The 19,167-nt window shown below is 36.7% G+C and overlaps 1 protein-coding gene across 1 annotated transcript in view; it reads right to left on the reverse strand.

The window, feature by feature from the left end:
- The window catches only part of GPM6A (glycoprotein M6A), a 237,866-nt gene that overhangs the window by 123,876 nt on the left and 94,823 nt on the right, over positions 1 to 19,167 (reverse strand). The window lies entirely within an intron of this gene.

Raw genomic sequence — 19,167 nt, forward strand, 5'->3', positions numbered from 1 at the left:
ACAAACCTTTAATAGTAAAAGCAGTAGAAATAATGCCACTTGAAATTCTTAGAGCACTCTACAATCTACAAAACACATTCAGATGCATTAATACATTTGCAAAACAAATAGGAAAAGTGCTTTTTTCCCCACATTTGCTGTTGGAAAAACTGAGACTTGGGCAGACCCAGCAATGAGGCCAGTAAACAATCAAGTAAGTCATAGAACCCTGGTCAGCAATGCCTTGTCTACAGCTCTGAACATGGCAGCCATTTTCTACTTGCTCTATTCCTAGTGTCTTCACAAATCAGCTTCAGTCTATAGCTTTCTTTTTTGCCAAGCACATGAAGGGAAAGAGTGAAAGGAAAATGAAAGGGAAATGTAAAAAACATATTCATTGGGCAAGATAAACGGAAAAGTAACTATGACTTCTTTTCCTTCTGGCTACTCTGGAACAGAGCAACAGATTCCTATAAAGGATCAACTTTTTTCTCTAAACTAGACTTTTTCACACAAAAATCATTACCTGAAGAAGTCTATAGAACTTATACTAATTTTTTAAATATACAAAGAACCATCTCAAATCCAAGCTAAATAGACTCATGAAGAGAAACAGTTTTCTTACGGCAATCACCTACCAGTGAATGGAGATTCATTTTTTATTGTGGTAAAATATACATGACACAGAATGTTCTCTCTTGATCATGTGTAAGTGTACAGTGTTATGACATTAAGTACATTCACACTGTTCTGCAATCATCACGACCATCCATCTCCAGAACTTTTCATCTTTCCAAACAAAAACTCTATCCCCATGAAACATGAATTCTCATTTCCTTCTCCCCATTTAAGGACAGTTGTGGCCAATTGTCATTTTTGGAATTGTTTTTTAAAGTCTTGATCTCATTTGAACTAAAATTATTCTGAATAACCAAGTATCTGAAAACTAGTTAGGAAAGAAAAATGGTAAACATCATTGTAGATTAACTTTATTAATTTTAAAATATACTATATGACCATTAAGAACTGACAGTGCTTTTTTTCCAGATCCTTAAGAACTGTAAGTTGAAATGATGAGATACCTCATCTAGTATTCTTTTCATTATATCACACTGTATTTGCCCCACTGTATTTTAGTCATTTATTTAAAACATATGAGTTCAATAGTTATTTTAAAATATGATAATACACAATTTCCCTTTCAAATATTGTCTAAGGTATATTTCTAATATGTACGAGGTTAGAAAAGTTCGCAAACTCATCCTAGAAAAAGTGCTACATACTTCATTGCTGAATATCACTACAGTCACCTTTGAAGTACTCCCTTGGGAAGCTATGTACGGACGCCAATGTCTAGTCCATCCTTCAAAGCAATTTTGGAACTCTCTCTCTGGAATGGCCATCACAACTGTTGTTGTATCACCCTTGATGTCCTGAATGCCATCAAAATGTCTTCCTTTCAATATTTCCTTTATCTTCAGGTAAAGAAAGAAGTCATCGGGGGCCAGATCAGCTGAGTAGGGAAGGTGTTACAATACGGTTATTTGTTTACTGGCTAAAGACTCCCTCAAAGACAGTGCCGTGCGAGCTGGTGTATTGTCGTGATGCAAGAGCCATGAATTGTTGGCGAAAAGTTCAGGTTGTCTAACTTTTTCATGCAGCCTTTTTAGCACTTCCAAATAGTAAACATGGTTAACTGTTTGTCCAGTTGGTACAAATTCATAATGAATAATTCCTCTGATATCAAAAAAGGTTAGCAACGTCCATGCAACAAGTTTGCGAACTTAATTGTCAGACCTCATATTACCTTTCTCCTGTGTTAGCTAGAAGACACATTATCCACTGAACCTCAGCCCACTGTAAGTTCTTCTCATTTCTCCTAATTCACCTTAATTTGGAGCTGGCTCTTTAACGCTTCATCTTATCTTTATAAACATTTTATTATCTAAACCAAGAAAATATCAACATATTCCTATAATATATAATTAATCATCTTTGTGATGTTCAAAATAGTGTTCAAAACACAGTCAAGTAAACAGAGTTACAGATTAAACAGCAAGTTGATGATCCCAAATACATCACCAACTATAAGAAATGGGGAAAAAATGACAAAGTTCTTGGGTCAGAAGTAGAAAAACAGACATGTGGAAACATGATTAGATGTGATAAAAATAATATTGTGAATGCTTAAATAAATTAAAAAATTATTACAGTAAAAGACACATTGCCATTAATCCCCTTCAAAATATTCTTCCTCGCTTCAAACACACTTATCCCATCGTTCTTGCCACTTTCTGAAGCAGTTCTGGAAGTCCTCTTTGGTGAGTGTCTTTAGTTACGCTGTCATGGCTGCCTCGGTGTCCTGAATTGATTCAAAGCATTTTCCTTTCATGGTCATTTTGACTTTGGGAAGAGCCAGAAGACACACGGTACCAGATCTGTAAATAAGGTGGATGAGGACACACCATAATGTTTTTATGACAGAAATTGCCATACCAGAAGCAATGTGTGACAGGGAGCATTGTCATGATGGAGGATGAAGAAAAGACACTCATGAAAACTACTTCAGAAAGTGGCAACAATGATGAGATAAGTGTGTTTGAAGTGAGGGGGAGTATTTCAATGTGGGATTAATGGCAATGTGTCTTTTACTGTAATAAATGTGTTTTATTTAAACATTCACCATATTTTTCTATCACACCTCATATAAACCAAGTATGGTACGCAAGACAAATAGACATGAACACTGTTTTTTCTTTTTTTTTTTCTTCAAGTGTTTCAGACACAGATCCAATACTATCTTAAGACTAAAATGTCTTAGTTGGTTTCTTCTTATATTTTGACAAAGAAAAAGAACCTCTGGACTGCTGGTTTGAGCTCTAGGTCAGAAATCGGCTTCCATAAAATTTTCTCAAAGAAAATTAAAATCACCACAAATACTTAAATGTTTTAAATATAAAAACAGCATAACAGTCTTCAGATTTGTCTAACTGTATAATGCAGTTGATTCACAAAATGACCCTTTCCTTTCCTTTCCTTTCCTTTCCTTTCCTTTCCTTTCCTTTCCTTTCCTTTCCTTTCCTTTCCTTTCCTTTCCTTTCCTTTCCTTTCCTTTCCTTTCCTTTCCTTTCCTTTCCTTTCCTTTCCTTTCCTTTCCTTTCCTTTCCTTTCCTTTCCTTTCCTTTCCTTTCCTTTCCTTTCCTTTCCTTTCCTTTCCTTTCCTTTCCTTTCCTTTCCTTTCCTTTCCTTTCCTTTCCTTTCCTTTCCTTTCCTTTCCTTTCCTTTCCTTTCCTTTCCTTTCCTTTCCTTTCCTTTCCTTTCCTTTCCTTTCCTTTCCTTTCCTTTCCTTTCTTTTTTTAAGTGTGTTTTTCTAGGACCCATCAGCTCCAAGTCATGTAGTTGTTTCAATCTAGTTGTGGAGGGCGCTCACAGTGTGAGTTCCATGTGGGGATCGAACCGGCAGCCTTGTTGTTAAGAGCACTGCACTCTAACGAACTTAGCTAACTGGCCGCCCCTTCTTTTCATTTCTTTATTGCACAAATGTTTATTTAGCATTCTTACATACATAGGAACTTGCTGTAGGCAAGAGAGATAAATCCCTGCTCTAATGATGTTTATAGATTAAAAGCACAAGACAGGTCAAAAATCACAATGCTGTGTGACAAGTGATAACTAATAAGGATAAAAAAAGCACAAGGTGTTACATGAGCCTAAAACAAGGATAGCTAACTAATTTTTTAGTTTTGATAGTTGGGAAAGTTTTCTTGTTTTTTTAGAATGTATAGGTTGATCTGACTTTCAAAGGCTAAGCAACTTTCTCAAGGTGACACAGCTGGTGAATGAAGGAATTGGGATTTGAATTTTGGTCTTTCTAATTCTAAACGCCCCGCCCCCCCGCCCCCCCCCCACAAAAAGGTAAGTCATTCAGTACTCAATTAACACAGTTTAAGACAGCTCATGGTAGCATTTCTTCGTTTTTGAGTAAAGTCTTAGTGTTACAATGAATGACAATGGACACAACTTATACCTCAGATGAAGGATGAATTTTCTTGCTCCATTCATTTGCACCAAAGTTTAACAATTTAGAAATCTCAGTTAAGCCTAACCTTACATATTACATTGGATATTGCAAATGAGAAACTTGTGAAAATAAATAATTAGAATAGAGAGAATGAGAGACAGAGAGAGTGAGAAACACACCCACCCAGAGAGAGAAAGAGAGAGAGAGAGAGAGAGAGAGAGAGAGAGAGAGAGAGAGAGAACAAGAAGTTCTGAGTTTTGAAATGCTGATTTTAAGTCTTGCTTTGAATATTCCTGTAGACACAGATGATAGGACAAATCCTCTGAAAAAGCTGATTACACAACATGGTGAACAGAGAAATGATGAGGAAAAATAAAATTCAACTCTTCTCAACTTTATAATAAGCATTTTGGTCTTTTTGCTTATACATTTGATTCCAAGTCCTTTTATGGATGGAAGAAATATGAAAGCCTACTCTCTCACATTTCCAGGGATCATCTTAGGTAGCCTACAATTTCTTATCTCAGAGAAGGGAACTACTGGAGGATTGACAACTTTTCTCATTCTTCAAAATGCCTTCTACCAATACATATGAACTAAGGACTCAAAGCAAGGAATAATAGGCCTCTCCCCATGGGCAATCAAATAAAAGTCACTTCATTTCCTATTTCTAAGTGGGATGTGTGATTTTATGCAGTTTGTTTTATGTGAGCTGGATATCTGAAGATATTTTGGGGGTTTGTTGGTCTTGAGCAAGAGACCTTTGACTGTGATCTACTCTCCATTAATTAAGGATAAAACAAATATGTTCAAGTCCTGCGTGTACCAGAATAAGGCAGGAAACATTCTCTCAAGAAACTTTTATTGGCAATGACATATGGTCTATTTGGATGACAGACCATGGCTCCAGAAATGTTGACACATTCAAGTCTGCAAATAACCTACATCCTAATAGTTCACTGTTAGGTTCAAATGAACCCTGGAGAACACCACTCAGCTCCAATCTGCTTGTGTAGGAGTCACACAACCCATCAATTTGCCACTGCTCTTTACGGTTTTCTGCAGTATGCTCACGTCACTAATAAACACCCCACTGCAGTTGTCCTAAATCAAATGCAAAGCTGTTTTTTAGGATTTGATATTGCAAATATTAAGGGAGAACTGATTTATTTCCTCCCTCCATCCCACTGCCTGAATTTCAATACAATTTATCTACAACTCATATTTTCCAAGTACCATACATTTTCATTTTTAATATTTCAATACAGATGACATTTCAATGCGGATTTCCTTTGCCTGACTGAGAGCAGAAATCATAAGTTGCACTTGTTTTTCCCTCACTGTTCCTAAAGTGAGACTGAGTACCGACCTATTTTGCAGTACCCAGCTTTCCAGGGACCAGGTCTACCTTTTCTTATTCAGTAACACTTAATAAATATTTGCATGGCACCCCTGTATGCTAAGCACATTTTTTATCTTACTGACGATTTACAATCCTGGGACTGAGTAGTATTCCCATTTTATAGGTGATAAGACTGAGATTTAGACAAGCAAATAATTTTCACAAGTCCCACAGCTATGATGAAGCAAAATTTGAACATAAGATCTCTCAAGTTTCCTTGTTTCCATTACATTAAATGACTCAATAAAGAAAAAAGTAAATAAGTGTTCACTAATCAATTCCTGCAAAAAGTACATAAAAGTATATTTTAAAGTTGCCCTTGTTTAACAGTCTTAACATTTGTAGCTAAATGAGTAGGATGCCAGGATAAATTTCTAAGTATTTTTTTTCTAAGCATCTTTTACTGTATATCCTGTGTAAATCCTGATCCTACAGAACTGCAGATATAAATTGCATTGTAAATTTTAAATCAATTTACTGTGAAAAAAGAATCTTAAATACAATATGTCTAAGGAATAGTCTTTCATTCATTAGCTCATCAACTACATATTGAGTGATATCTTCTTCCAGATACAAATCTAACTTCTGGGGTAAGTTCAGTGGAAACACATACTAGCTCCCTGTTCTCATGGCATTTACGCTCTAGCAGAGGAAGGTAAGTGGCTATATATACAAATATATTTAAAAAAAGCAAGACCAGGTTCTGATATGTGCAATGATGAAAATAAAGCAGGGCAATACACTAAAGGATGTTAGTAGGGCTCCCTTATTTGTGTTGTCAATATACGTGGCCCTTGAACATCACCCACACCCATAATAACAAATGTATATCTAAAAACCTGCAGTATGAAATGGCCATCAGTAGAATTTAACTATCTATTAGATAGGAAGGAGGACAATGAAAGAGAGGCTTGAGCAATTAGCAATTGTCATAAATATTATGTTTTCTGTCCAAACTGGATCTTTTATAATTGTTTTGATGTGGTATATCGTAACATTCTTAAGTGTAACATTTTAAAATCAGGTTGAAATCAACGTTGTAGTTTTTTAAAATGTGGCTTGTTGCATTCAATCTCAAAAACTATTTGCCATCAATCTGTATCTTGAGGTTTAGAACTAAACCCCTAAAATATTACCTAATGCATGAATCTCTCTTTTTCTCTCCCCCGCCATCCCCCTCCCTCTCTCCTTCTTTCCCTCTCTCCCTCTGTCCTGGAGGAACACACAAGTCTGTGTGACTCCAAAGCTATCACACTTTCCATTATAAAACACAGTGTTATAAATATACTCATCAGGTGGCCATTCAGCATTTCTGACTTGTTAATATAATAGTTTCAACATTACATTGACTTTTGATTATATTCACTAAAGGAGGTAAATATTGACATATATAAAACCAAAACAGTACACAAAACTGGGGGGTAGAAGCAGGTGGTAACAACCAGCTTTCTCTGGATGGTTTAGAGAGGAGGGAGTGCAAATATGTTCCAGTTGTGCAGTGAAATCTAAAACACCTTTTGTAAATCAACAAAAACAAGTTTTTTGTGTCTCAAAACAAAGCTTGCTGAGTCTCTTATTAATGAACTCATAATCACCATGCTCATGTATGCCAAATCAGGCAGTAAGAGAAAAGAGAGACCATTAGTCTTTAGGAAAAAAACGAATTCTAATGGTGATTTACTTCTTTATTAACAAAAATTCTGTCAGGTTCTCTGCTTTGTGTTAAAACATACCCACTCATTATGTGATTTTAGGAAAGAGTGTTCGTTCTCCATTTCATCAGATACAAAATGAATTTATTAATGCTTGCCCTGCTGACTTCCCAAGGTGATTGTACCACATGCCAGATACTGTGCTAAGAGTTTTAGATACATCAGCTCATTTTATCCCTCCAATATCTTCATGAGATAGGTTTCATTAAATAAAGCCATTTGGGAGATGTGAGACATGAGGCTCCAGATGAAAAATATAATATGCTATACAAAAATGAGGTAACTATAACCATTGTTTAAAATGATGCAATTATAACCACTGTTGTAATTAAATGGGAAGACGTAGATCATGCTGTATAAAAACATTATCCACCAGAGTTCCCCTAGAGAATTTGACAGTAGCACATTTGATAGTACCACCTGACACAGTTTAGAACAACAATATAAAACACTCAGTCAAGGCTTATTATATGCCAGTCACAGTTCTTAGCACTTTTGTCCATACTTTTACTGAGCAATGTTCAAAAGTAACCCTATGAGTCACACACTACTGTTACCCCCATTTTGCAGATGTGAAAACAGAGGGAGACAAAGAACTAGTAAGCTGCTCCAGGGATCAGCTAGTCAGTGGCAGAGCAGGGATTAGAGACCAGGCAGTCTGGTTCTTAAGCCTGTGCTCTTAATTAACACTGAACTACTTCTGTGAAGTAGATTGTAAGGATGCAAACCAATTAGCTATGTATTCAACAGGCTTAGGAAACAAATTGCTGGATTATTTTCCTTCACGTTGAGGCCTTTCGGCCATTCTTTAAGCTCAGTGAGGTCAGTATGATGTAAGGAAGGAGCCTGGGTTTAGCAATTAGTTTCAAATGGCAGGTCTGCCAGCTCTGTACATCCCCATGACCTCTTTATGGTTCGTTTCTCATTTGTAAACTAAGAAAAAGAACCCATTCATCAGGGATTTTGCAGGATTAAGTGCATTCAGCACAAATCTTGGCACAGGCATGGTAGGCACTCAGTAAATATTAGGCTCCTTCTTTCTCTGACCTCAAACGTGACATCGGTTCTAATAATTTACTCTCCCATAAACTACTTAGGAAAAAATAAGAGAAAGACCTCAGGTCAAGAAATGTTAGGTTTTAAATGAACTATTATTGTCTTGAGTCATAAGGTAATCTGCTTTGTGAAAATAATGTTATCCTGAGTATCTATAAATAGGATTTTTTTTGCTCCCTACAACAGTGTGTATTTATTTTCTCAAGGGTCAGTATATTCCATTTGACAGATTGGTGGATTGATCTGGTTTAGAAATTCCTGAGTCAATTCTATACTCGCTCATGTCATAGGTCTGACTAAACAAATCTGATCACCAAATAGACTGGTCTTGTAACTGGGGGGTAGGAAGCATGGTAGCTGTAGCTCACTGATAAACCACACTGAAACATCCCAGGGAAGGGGAACTTTTCAAATTACAAACTGTATCTAAGGCTTAGTAAAGGGCATAATTTTGACACATCATGTGTTTGATCTTTGGAATCTTCCATGACCTCATTTTAAAACTTTCTTTTAAGAGTTCCTGAAGCAGAAAAAACTAGGCAGGTTAAAATCTCACTAAGTTGTTTCAAGACAATGGCTATTCCTTGCAAGGTGGTTTTGCTGTTTACAAACAAAATAAAATACCTATTTTTGTGAGGGGATTTTTTTTGTATTACAAAGGCTCTTTAAGTCCCTAAGGCCATGTTTTTAATTAGAGTTAATAAAATTAGCTTAAGTGCTACCAATATGCATAATTTAGTGGCCCTATTACTTTTCTAAATCCCAATCTGTGGATGGTGTTAGAGGCAAATATATATATCATGTTGAGTATTTGAAATATGGTAAGCTAAAAATAGTTACAAATACAGTGATTATAAAAGAACCCATAGAGCTTATGGATTATCCTATAATGTAAGAAAATACTTTAAATTGTTCTTGTGTAGTCAGTATTTGCAAGGTAAATTTCAATTGTATTAAACTTTATCTTTTAATGATGCAATATACAGTTTGTATACGTAGAAACAGTACAACATAGTATTTCTTGGTTAGTACCAGCATTAAAAGCATTATTAAAAATTTTTTAATTGTGAAGAATGTTAAAGTTTTTATACATTGAAAATGGGTTTGATGTATTTCAGTAACAAAGCATAACCATACCAAGAGGGGAAAAGTTTCAAGTTGAAAGATCATTTAATACCAGAATATATGGTGGTCATTTTAGACTAAAATATATGGTGGAAAATATAGCTAAAGAGGCTGTTTTGGGGAAATTGTAACAGAAAATCTTAAAGCAAATATTAACGTTAGTGAAATAGAAAAATCAGTGGTATAGCTGGATGCCAAGTGAAAAAGGGTTTCAGATTACTATTTCATCTGCGGAGCTACCAGTTGAGGGTTTTTAGCAGTTTTCAGTTTTTTCATGTAGACACTTCAATAACCTTATTTTAGAAAAATTACCAGGATATGCACTTTATGCTGTGAGTGTAAAATAAGAACCTAGCCATTATTCTTGTGGGATCTATAGTGTTATTATAAAATTAAATGCAGAAACCATGAACAAGGTAGATTTAGATTGGACTAGACTGGGATGGTCCCTTAAATCGTTTTCCTGAAAACATTAATTTAAACACTGGATACAAAATGATCACCTTCTTGTAATTGCCATGATCTGAGCAATGGAGGTCAGACTAAGCCCAGTGTCTGGGCATGGTGGCTGGGCTTGCATGAAGTGGACGCCCATTTTTTGGAGGCAATCAGGCTGCCATTGGTTTAGGGCAGGGAGGGAGGTAAGGAAGAAGAATGATGAATGAGAATGAGAATGGAGAGGTGGTACCATGAGGGTCAAAAAGAGTTATAGTTAGTCGGTGAGGGTTAAGCTGTCTTTTATTTTTATTGAGCCTCAAATATTCAGTGAAATTGTATTAAACACCACAGTTTTAACTTTAGTGTTAAAAGTAGGCATGTTCTCTATATCACATTTGTTACACACATATATATAAATACATAGATGCTATTCATATATTTAATTGACACATTATAACCATGTAGACCATAGTGCATATAATATATAATAATAATGGTAATAACAATAATAATAGCTAATGTTCAGATAACCCCTTGTGATGTGCCATGTACTGTTCTAATAGCATTACATATATTATACCATTTAATCTTCACAACTTTGTGAGGTGGTACTATTATAACCCCCATTTCATACATGTTGAAACATGTTGAGGCACAAGGATTTAAGTGATTTTACTAAGATCACACAGCTAAGGAGTGTGAGAGTTGAGATTCAAAGCAGTCAGTCTGTCTGCAGAGTCCACACTCTTCCTCCATTTAGAAGAAACAGCATATACATAAAACAGAGGGCTCTTACTATATTTGTAATCCATGCATGCCGCCATGATGTGCTTACTTATTTTCCTCATTGTATTTGTTCAGCTTCACATACAATCTTTACTATTTCTGATTTATTTCTCCATTGATTTGTTACTTATATTTGCTGACTTATTTCTGTCTGTAACACATTTGTCCTTGGCTAACTGGGCTAAGAAAATAGTGCGCTTAATACCTTCCTATTTAGTTTGGCGATTTTTACTCATAACCTGAACTGGAAAATGAATCCAAATAGCTGAGCCCGTTAGATTCACTTATCACACTTATTCATCTATATTAAAAAAAAAAAAAAAAACTTACACAAGAATTCCTTTACATTGGAAATAATATAGCATCTATTTCTACTTGCCCTTTTCTTGTCAAGTAGTAATTAAGGCTAGAGTTTTATCAAAACACATAGAGTGGTTGAAAGAAATGCCCTTTATTTAATTACTGTGAATCCCTATAGAGCTACACTCTGGATAAATTATACCCAATGGATAGAAACAAAATGATATTTGAATCTAATAAATTACATACTTAGGCCTGAAGACACCAAAAAAGAACAAGAATAAATTATTAGTCAAAACCGAAGGTGCCTGTGAATGGCTGCTCTGTTTATTGTAACATTACCTCCTTTGGCACATTTTTTTTTAAACAAAAGCTCAAAGCACCAAGCTTGCATTCCCAGAGTCTAAATTACTTTATGACTGACTGTAGAGAGTAATTTATTTTAAACAGACCTACGCCCCAGTGAATCAAATACAAATTCCTCAACATGAAATTGAAAATAGTCCACTGATAGGCTCTATGTCAGGAACATAACATCTTTCTCTGTTTTGCAAAATAAATTCATGTATTAATGAATTTACATTAATAAATTCCACCCCCTCCATCCCCTAGAAGGTCCCCTGCAATTTGATTTCCATTCACTTCACTTTCTTCTATTACTCTCAAAAGTCATGAATGGAACTTTTGATTTCTGAATTTAAGAGCCAATTTACCATCTTAATTTTAGATGATTTTTCAACATTGAAAGTACCTCAATGATACTAGACATAGATTTCTCTAGCTCAGTGCTCCCTGGATCTTTCCTCTATTGTCAGTTCCTTGTCTTCCATTTTTGTTTGTTTCTTAAAATCCTGGCTCTCTAATCTCTTTCTCAAAGGATTCCACAACTCACAAACAAACAAAAAATATTATTCTTTGGCCAACTGACTCGAGAAATATTTTAAATCTTGACTTCTCTCAGGTATTTGAGATTTAAACCTTAACCCCAACTAAATACTCTGTTTCCCCGAAAATAAAACCTAGCCGGACCATCAGCTCTAATGTGTCTTTTGGAGCAAAAATTAATATAATACCCGGTATGACATGATATGATATGATGATGATATGATATGATATGATATGATATGATATGATATGATATGATATGATATGATATGATATGATATGAAATGATATTACCCGGTCTTATATTATAGTAAAATAAGACCGGGTCTTACATTAATTTTTGCTCCGAAAGACGCATTAGAGCTGATTGTCTAGCTAGGTCTTATTTTCGGGGAAACATGGTAAGAAGATAGTTTTTTTCCCTTTTCAATAAATTATCTGAAAGTAAAATGGAAGTTTAATACTATTTTTTTCTTTATAAATACAAGGAGTATAAAACAAAATGGTGTAGTAAATAATGTAACGAATGTCTAAAAAATATCCTGGCTATTCCAAGGATTTTAACATATTATTTCATTTCAAAATTATTAGTAAAGTTCTTATTAGGTATCTGAAATTGTGCTAGGTATACTAACACACAGAAATTAATAAAGCATATCTGCCTTCCAAGGACTTAGAAGTCTTAGGCTCTGGCAGAAGGAATGACAGCTGGAACAATAGGAAGGAAACATTAACCTGGGTATTATTTTATTTTCCTATAATATTTTTACATACATGACAGAAATTAGATGATTTTATATTTTGATCTCTATTTTCCTGTCTCCAAAAATGATACAAGCGTTTTTATTTATTAACATGTAAATATTATATTTACCTGGTGTATTCTTCGAGGCTCTGTTGGTGCAAGAGATAGAAAGCCAACTCCAACAAGTTTAAAACCAAAGGGGTGTTTCAGGCATACATTTACAAAGATGACAGGTCTTGACAGGGTGTGCCTCATCACAAAATGCCTGCCTTCACCCAAAAAGATAAGAAGGAAGGTTTCCAACCTTTATTTCTGCCATGTAATGCGGTTGTCTCTATTCTAGACTCTTCCCCCCAGCAGGAAACATGGTTGACAACAGCACATGGCCTCAATGTTCATACCTTAAAGCAACACCAGAAGGAAGGATTATTCTGACTGGTAGGAAAATTTATTGGGAGAATCATTTACTCCAATACATGCAAAGATACAAAGATTCTGTTCCCAAAAGATAGGAGGAGCTGGGCAGGCAATGATAAATGTCTTCTCTGGATAGGCTTTCAACAAAAAGGCAAAAATATCATCAGCAAGAAATTCTGGTTAAAACTATTAGAATAGATAAAGACTCCTAGGGAGGAAATTAAAGAAAGAAGATATAATGAATAAGAATGTGAGCCAGTGAAAAAGGCAGAGAGTTGGTAGCAAAAATTATAGAAAGTGAAAAAGAGAGCATGACAAGCAGTTCTGCTGAACCCTTTGCAGCCCCTACTCCCAGGCAACCACCACAGAAATCTGTATGAGCAGAAGAATACTTACAGACCATTGGAGAACTGCATTAATATTGATAAGTTAAATTTTTTCAATTAGTATTAATACCCAGTACAAGGCACTCTGCTAGGGACTGCAAAGGATTTTTTAAAAAGGTTGCTAAGAAATAGATTCCCACCTCAAAAACCTAATTCAGTAGGATGTGTAACATATACGGTACATTAACTCTTACCGTCATTAAGCACCACTAGACCGATATCAAAAAGAAACCATCAGAGACAGAGAGAAAACAGAGTAGATCAGCTCATCGGAGAGAAGATCAAGAAGCAGGCAACATTAGCAGCAGACTTCAAAACCTAACAGCGTGTGAGGTCACACTGGCCTTCTCAGCATCATACAGAAAACTAAGTAAAGAGTCAACCTAGCATAGAAGAAAACAAGGCCAAGTGCAATCTTCCAGCATGGAGGTCAAAACCCAGATTAGATACATGCTCGATTACAGTCCTGGACAGCATATTGCTCTTGTTTCTTCTACTCATATTCAATGGCTTATCTTTGCTATTCTGGTGTTTTGCTTTCTGAAGATGTGCAGTGTGACAGTGAAATGCAGAGACTCAATATAATGCTGTTTGTTTGCTTTGTTTTTAAGTCTCTACCACATCCTTAATCCAGCTCATAAAACAATCTTTAATCCTTCATGCTTATTTCTTCCTAACCAACAGATATCTTTTTTGGAATAAAGCAAGGTATGAAGATGCAAACATAAATATTTTCAGTCAAGTCTAATTCCGCATCACATTGTTCCCAGTAGAGAAACTAAGATATATTATTTTCCCATTTAACAAATAAGGAAATTAACGGACGGAGAATTGACGCAGTGTGACCGGAGAACGGAATGACTCACAGTAGAAACTGTGATTCACTGTGACCATCTGAACTTTTCTCCCTCACCACCAGCCTCAAATTAGTTTTTGTCCCTAGTGAGCACCTAAAACCAGCAATACCCAGCACATAAAACCAACCAACAGTTGCCAAGTCTGAGCGAGGAGAGAGCAGGGAAAAAAACTCAGCTTTACTAAGCCCTTACTTGGGCCGGTAAGATTTAGGACCACCGTTTTTAGAATTATAAATGAAAAAAATGGGCTAGGAGTCTCCCAGGTCCTTCCAGAGAAATGCTGTAATGCCAAGTGTCTGAGCTGGTGCATTTTGGAAAAAGCCAGTTCTACAGGGTAGCTACAGCGCCAGGTAAGAGAATGACACCCACAGCAACTTCAGAAGGAAGAGGACACTTAGTACCCCCAAAGTGGTTGTTGACTACCCAACCGAGAGAGATGTGTTAAGATTTACTACTAGAATATTTGTTTGTCAGGCCTTTAATCTGAAAATGATGGCCTGGTTTTCACAAAGCAAAATGAAATCAGCTATAGAATGTCCCAACGCCTCCATTCTGGCTTCCAGCCCAGTGTGGGGGAAGGGAAATAATATGCTTCAGCAAAAAGACAAAGACTCCACCATCCCTAAGGATTGCTCAACTACATTTTTCAGTTTGTTTTATTCTTGGCTTGTTTGTTTGCTTGGGTGGTTACAAAAATCTTTAAAAAGTGAGAAATGGTGCCGAATTCTCAGTCCTCCTACTCAAGGGCTCCGTCTGCTAGCACAGTCACCACTGGGGTTTGCATCTCTGACCTTCCCAGTTTTTCCCTTCCTGACTCCTTTTGTATTGAATGTGTACTCTAAACTCACATGGCTGAGTACATATACAAAGTCTCCATTATATTTCTAATCCTTAACGGAGTGAATTAAACTCTCAGCACTTTCTCGCTTGTGCACTCTTCCCTTAAACAAGATTTTTTTTTAAAGAAAAAAAAAAAAAAACTGTTTAGAAGTTTACACGGACCAGAGCTGAGAGATCCTCAATCATAAAAATGATCATTATAATCAATATTACAATTATCACTATCATCACTACTATTACCAAACAAAAGCACATCCTTTCTTCATTTTATTGAAGCTGTCATGAATCTTTTGCATCACACATCTCCCACAAGACAGAAGAATAAAGAAGCACAACTATCATTTGGTTGACTGCATGTCAACTGAACTCTTTCAGTCTTCCCTGAAAACTCCAAACTGGGTCAGGAGCCCAGGACTGGGCCGCATAGCACCTGCTCTCTTCCCTGTTCTAACCCTCACTTACTATTCTGCTCTACTCTTTCATTCCCTTATGTGTCCTATGGGTCTGCCTGCCCTCACCACAAGATTCCATTGTGTGTTCGTGTTGGTATTGGGAAGACGGTGCTGTAGAACTGTATCTTGTTTTCTCGGGTGTTTCCTACAAATTGCCAGTTCAGAAATGCCCACTAGGACTACATCTCCCAGGTCCTTTATCCTGGAATACCACTGCTATAATGTTTCCCCTTAGGAACATATGGATATATAAATAGCACATGAAAACATCATGGACTAAAACCCACTTAAGTGACTAGGAAACGCAAATATTATCTCATGATGAACAGGTACTTATTCTTGTTAACTTACTCCCTGCAATACAGTGTCTTGGGGAACCAGAGATCATCTTCTAAACCTGGCTTTGTATCTGAATCACCTGAGAAGCCATTAGGGAAATACAGATCCCAGAACTTATTGTATACCTCTTGAATCAGAAAACTTGGGACGAATCTCAGTGTTGCTTCTGAACACAATACAGTGTAAAAAAATATGTTTAAAATTAATACTCCTCTTTGCCCCTCTCCATTCCCAATCTCCACTATTCCTCTAAGAGGACCACTGTTCATTTCAGCATGCCCAAAGAAACCTACATAGACACCTAAGACTATATAAAGAAGTTATATTGGGGGTTATTTAAAAAATAGGGTCTGCAGAACATTTACTAAGTAGAAAAGTGCTGACATATAAAAATGTTATGAAACACAGTTGCTGTTTAATCCTATTCTTATAACAAAGAGAGAAAGATACATAGATAGGCAAAGTATTGACAGAAACTAAGTATTAACAGAAATAGAAATATATGATAGGATTATGAATTTATTTCTCTTCCTTATGATTATCTGTCTTTTCTAATTTTTCTACAATTATTGCTTTTGTTGTAAGAAATTATTTTTAATTTTATTAACTTTCCAAAATTATTTAGTTACAACTAACTTTCAAAATTTATTTAGCCCAAATTTATTTATTTACCATTCCCACATAATATGTATATTATTTAGGATAAGCTCATTGTTGTAATAAATAGATCTTTAAATGTAAAAATGTCAAATGACTCAATTGTCATAGAAGCATACTTCTTCCTTGTGTTACAGAGCAGGCTATGTGGAATGTCTGGAAGAACTATCCTCATACAAGCCTTCAGTTGACATTAGCTCTTCCATCTTTAACATGTGGCTTCTGTTGTTTCCTTGGGAGTTGTCTCCTATCCAAAAGTCAGAAAGACAAAAGAGCATAGAAGGTATAGAATGTGGGAAACTTTTAAGGGCTTGTCCTGGAAGGGATGCCCTTGAGTCTACTGACATTCCATTGACTAGAACTCTGCCATATGCTCTACCTACCAGTAAAGGGGACTAGGAAGTATCGTCCTGCTGGACAGTCACTTCCCAGCAATAGCTCCATATTTTAAAGGGAGAGCATGAATCTTTGGTGAATAGATAATTTTCTCTGCCACATCATGCTCCAATCACACCAGCTTTCCCTGAACACTCCATACCCTCTGTGCCTTTACTCACAGAGGGCGTAGCGTGTCAGGGAATATCAATAACTGGACTACACTTCTCTCAACCTGGACTACACTTCTCTCAATACAACAGGCCTACTGAGTCTTCTAGCTCAGTTCCATTTTCTTCTGTCCACAGCACCCATTTCTTCCTTTGTTCTTTCCTTCCTTCCTTCCTTCCTTCCTTCCTTCCTTCCTTCCTTCCTTCCTTCCTTCCTTCCTTTCTTTTTGTTATTAGTTTCAGATGTCATTTGTTATTTTATTCATCTAATATCCTTTTTTTAAAAGATTTTTTTTTTAATTGGGGAAGAGAAACAGGACTTTATGGGGGAACAGTGTGTACTTCCAGGACTTATTTCCAAGTCAAGTTGTCCTTTCAATCTTAGTTGTGGAGGGTGCCATTCAGCTTCAAGTTGTTGTTCTTTCAGTCTTAGTTGTGGAGGGCGCAGCTCAGCTCCAGGTCCAGTTGCCCTTGCTAGTTGCAGGGGGCGCAGCCCACCATCCCTTGCAGGACTCGAGGAATCTAACTGGCAACCTTGTGGTTGAGAGCCCACTGGCCCATGTGGGAATCGAACCCGGCAGCCTTCGGAGTGAGGAGCACGGAGCTCTAACCCCCTGAGCCACCAGGCCGGCACCTCATCTAATATCTTTGAGGTCCACTGCATGGCAGGAAGTCTTTTAAGCAATGGAGGGTGAAAAGTAAATGAAAAAGACAAAATATACCCTTTTGGTACAGAGGTCAAGAGACAAACAAGAACAATTTAGTAAATAAACTGTGTTGGAGGATATATGATAGTTAAATTCTAAGGAGATGAATATCAAAAAGTAGGAGAGAAATATGAAATTTCCAGAATAATACATTGAATTTTTAGACAGGCTTTCCAGGGAAGGCAGAGTTCAGAACCTGAGTTTAAGCGATGACTTGAAGGAAGGGAAAGAGTTGGCTGTGTTGCTATTTGGGAGGATTCTGGGCAGAGAAAAGAGACAGTGCAAAGGTCTTAAGGCAAGGAAGTGGTTGAATACGCCCCAGTGACAGCATGGACGACAGCATAGCTTAAGCACAGTGAGCAAAAGGGAAAGTAGGTTATGATGTCAAAAAGACAATAGGGCAGGGCACATATCATTCAGGGCTTTGTACATCATTTAAGTATTTTGGTTTTTATTAAGAATGAGTTTAGAGCTATTAGAGCATTTTGAACTGAGGAGTGATATGATCTTGTTTACTGTTTTGATCTTACTTATCACCAAGTGTGGTAAGAAGAATATGTTAATTCATATAACAAAAGGGATTTTGCTGGTGTGACTAAGTTAAAGATGTTGAGGTGGAAAGATTATCCTGGAATAGCTGAGTGAGTCCAATGTAATCGCTTCCTCTATAAAAGGAGGGTAGGAAGGTCAGAGTCAGACAAGGAGATGTGACAACAGAAGCAGAGGTAAGAGAGAGAGAAAGACAGACACATACATGCACCAGGGCGGGAAGATGTTTCACTGCTGGTTTTGAAGATGAAGGAAGGGGCCCTGAGTCCAGGAACGTACGTAATCCCTAGAAACTGGAACAGGCAAAGGAATACATTCTCTCCTAATGACTACAGAAGAGCCACCCGGCCGAGGCCTTGATTTTAGCCCAGTGAAACCCGTTTCAGATTTCTGACTACCAGAACTCTGAGATAATAAATTTGTGTTGTTTTAAGCTGCCAAATTGTGGTAATTTGTCACAGCAGCAATAGGAAACTAATACAACAGGCTGCCTGTTGTGAATAGACTACAGGGAGCAAGAGCAGAAACAGGGTGAACTATGAGAGGACAAACGAGGTAACCAGGAGAGAGAGAGGATGACAGACCGAACCAACAGAGAATCTGTAGGTTATTGAGAAATGGTCAAATTCTCGGAATATTTTCAAGGTAATACTGGCAGAATTTTCTAAGAGTTTATTGTGAGGGTTGTGAGAAAGAGGAATTAGGAAGGATGCCAGAGATTTCAGCCTGGACTGCAAGGGAGTTGCTATCCAATGAGATGGGGCAATGAGTTGCTATCCAATGAGACTGGAGAAGTAAGAATCAAGGATCCCTCTTTTCTGTCACATACAGAACTGTACTTGGTTATTTTCTCTAGCATTCATTACATAGTCATTTATGTCCATGTCTGTCTTTGTGGCTAGAAGATAAGCCCTGAGACTCCACCGTGCATTTTCCACTTGGCTAGATATAAAATTATGCAAGAGTAAA

This window comes from Rhinolophus sinicus, chromosome 16, assembly GCF_057876585.1.
Source record: "Rhinolophus sinicus isolate RSI-liver-muscle chromosome 16, RSI-T2T, whole genome shotgun sequence".
Lineage (NCBI taxonomy): Eukaryota > Metazoa > Chordata > Mammalia > Chiroptera > Rhinolophidae > Rhinolophus > Rhinolophus sinicus.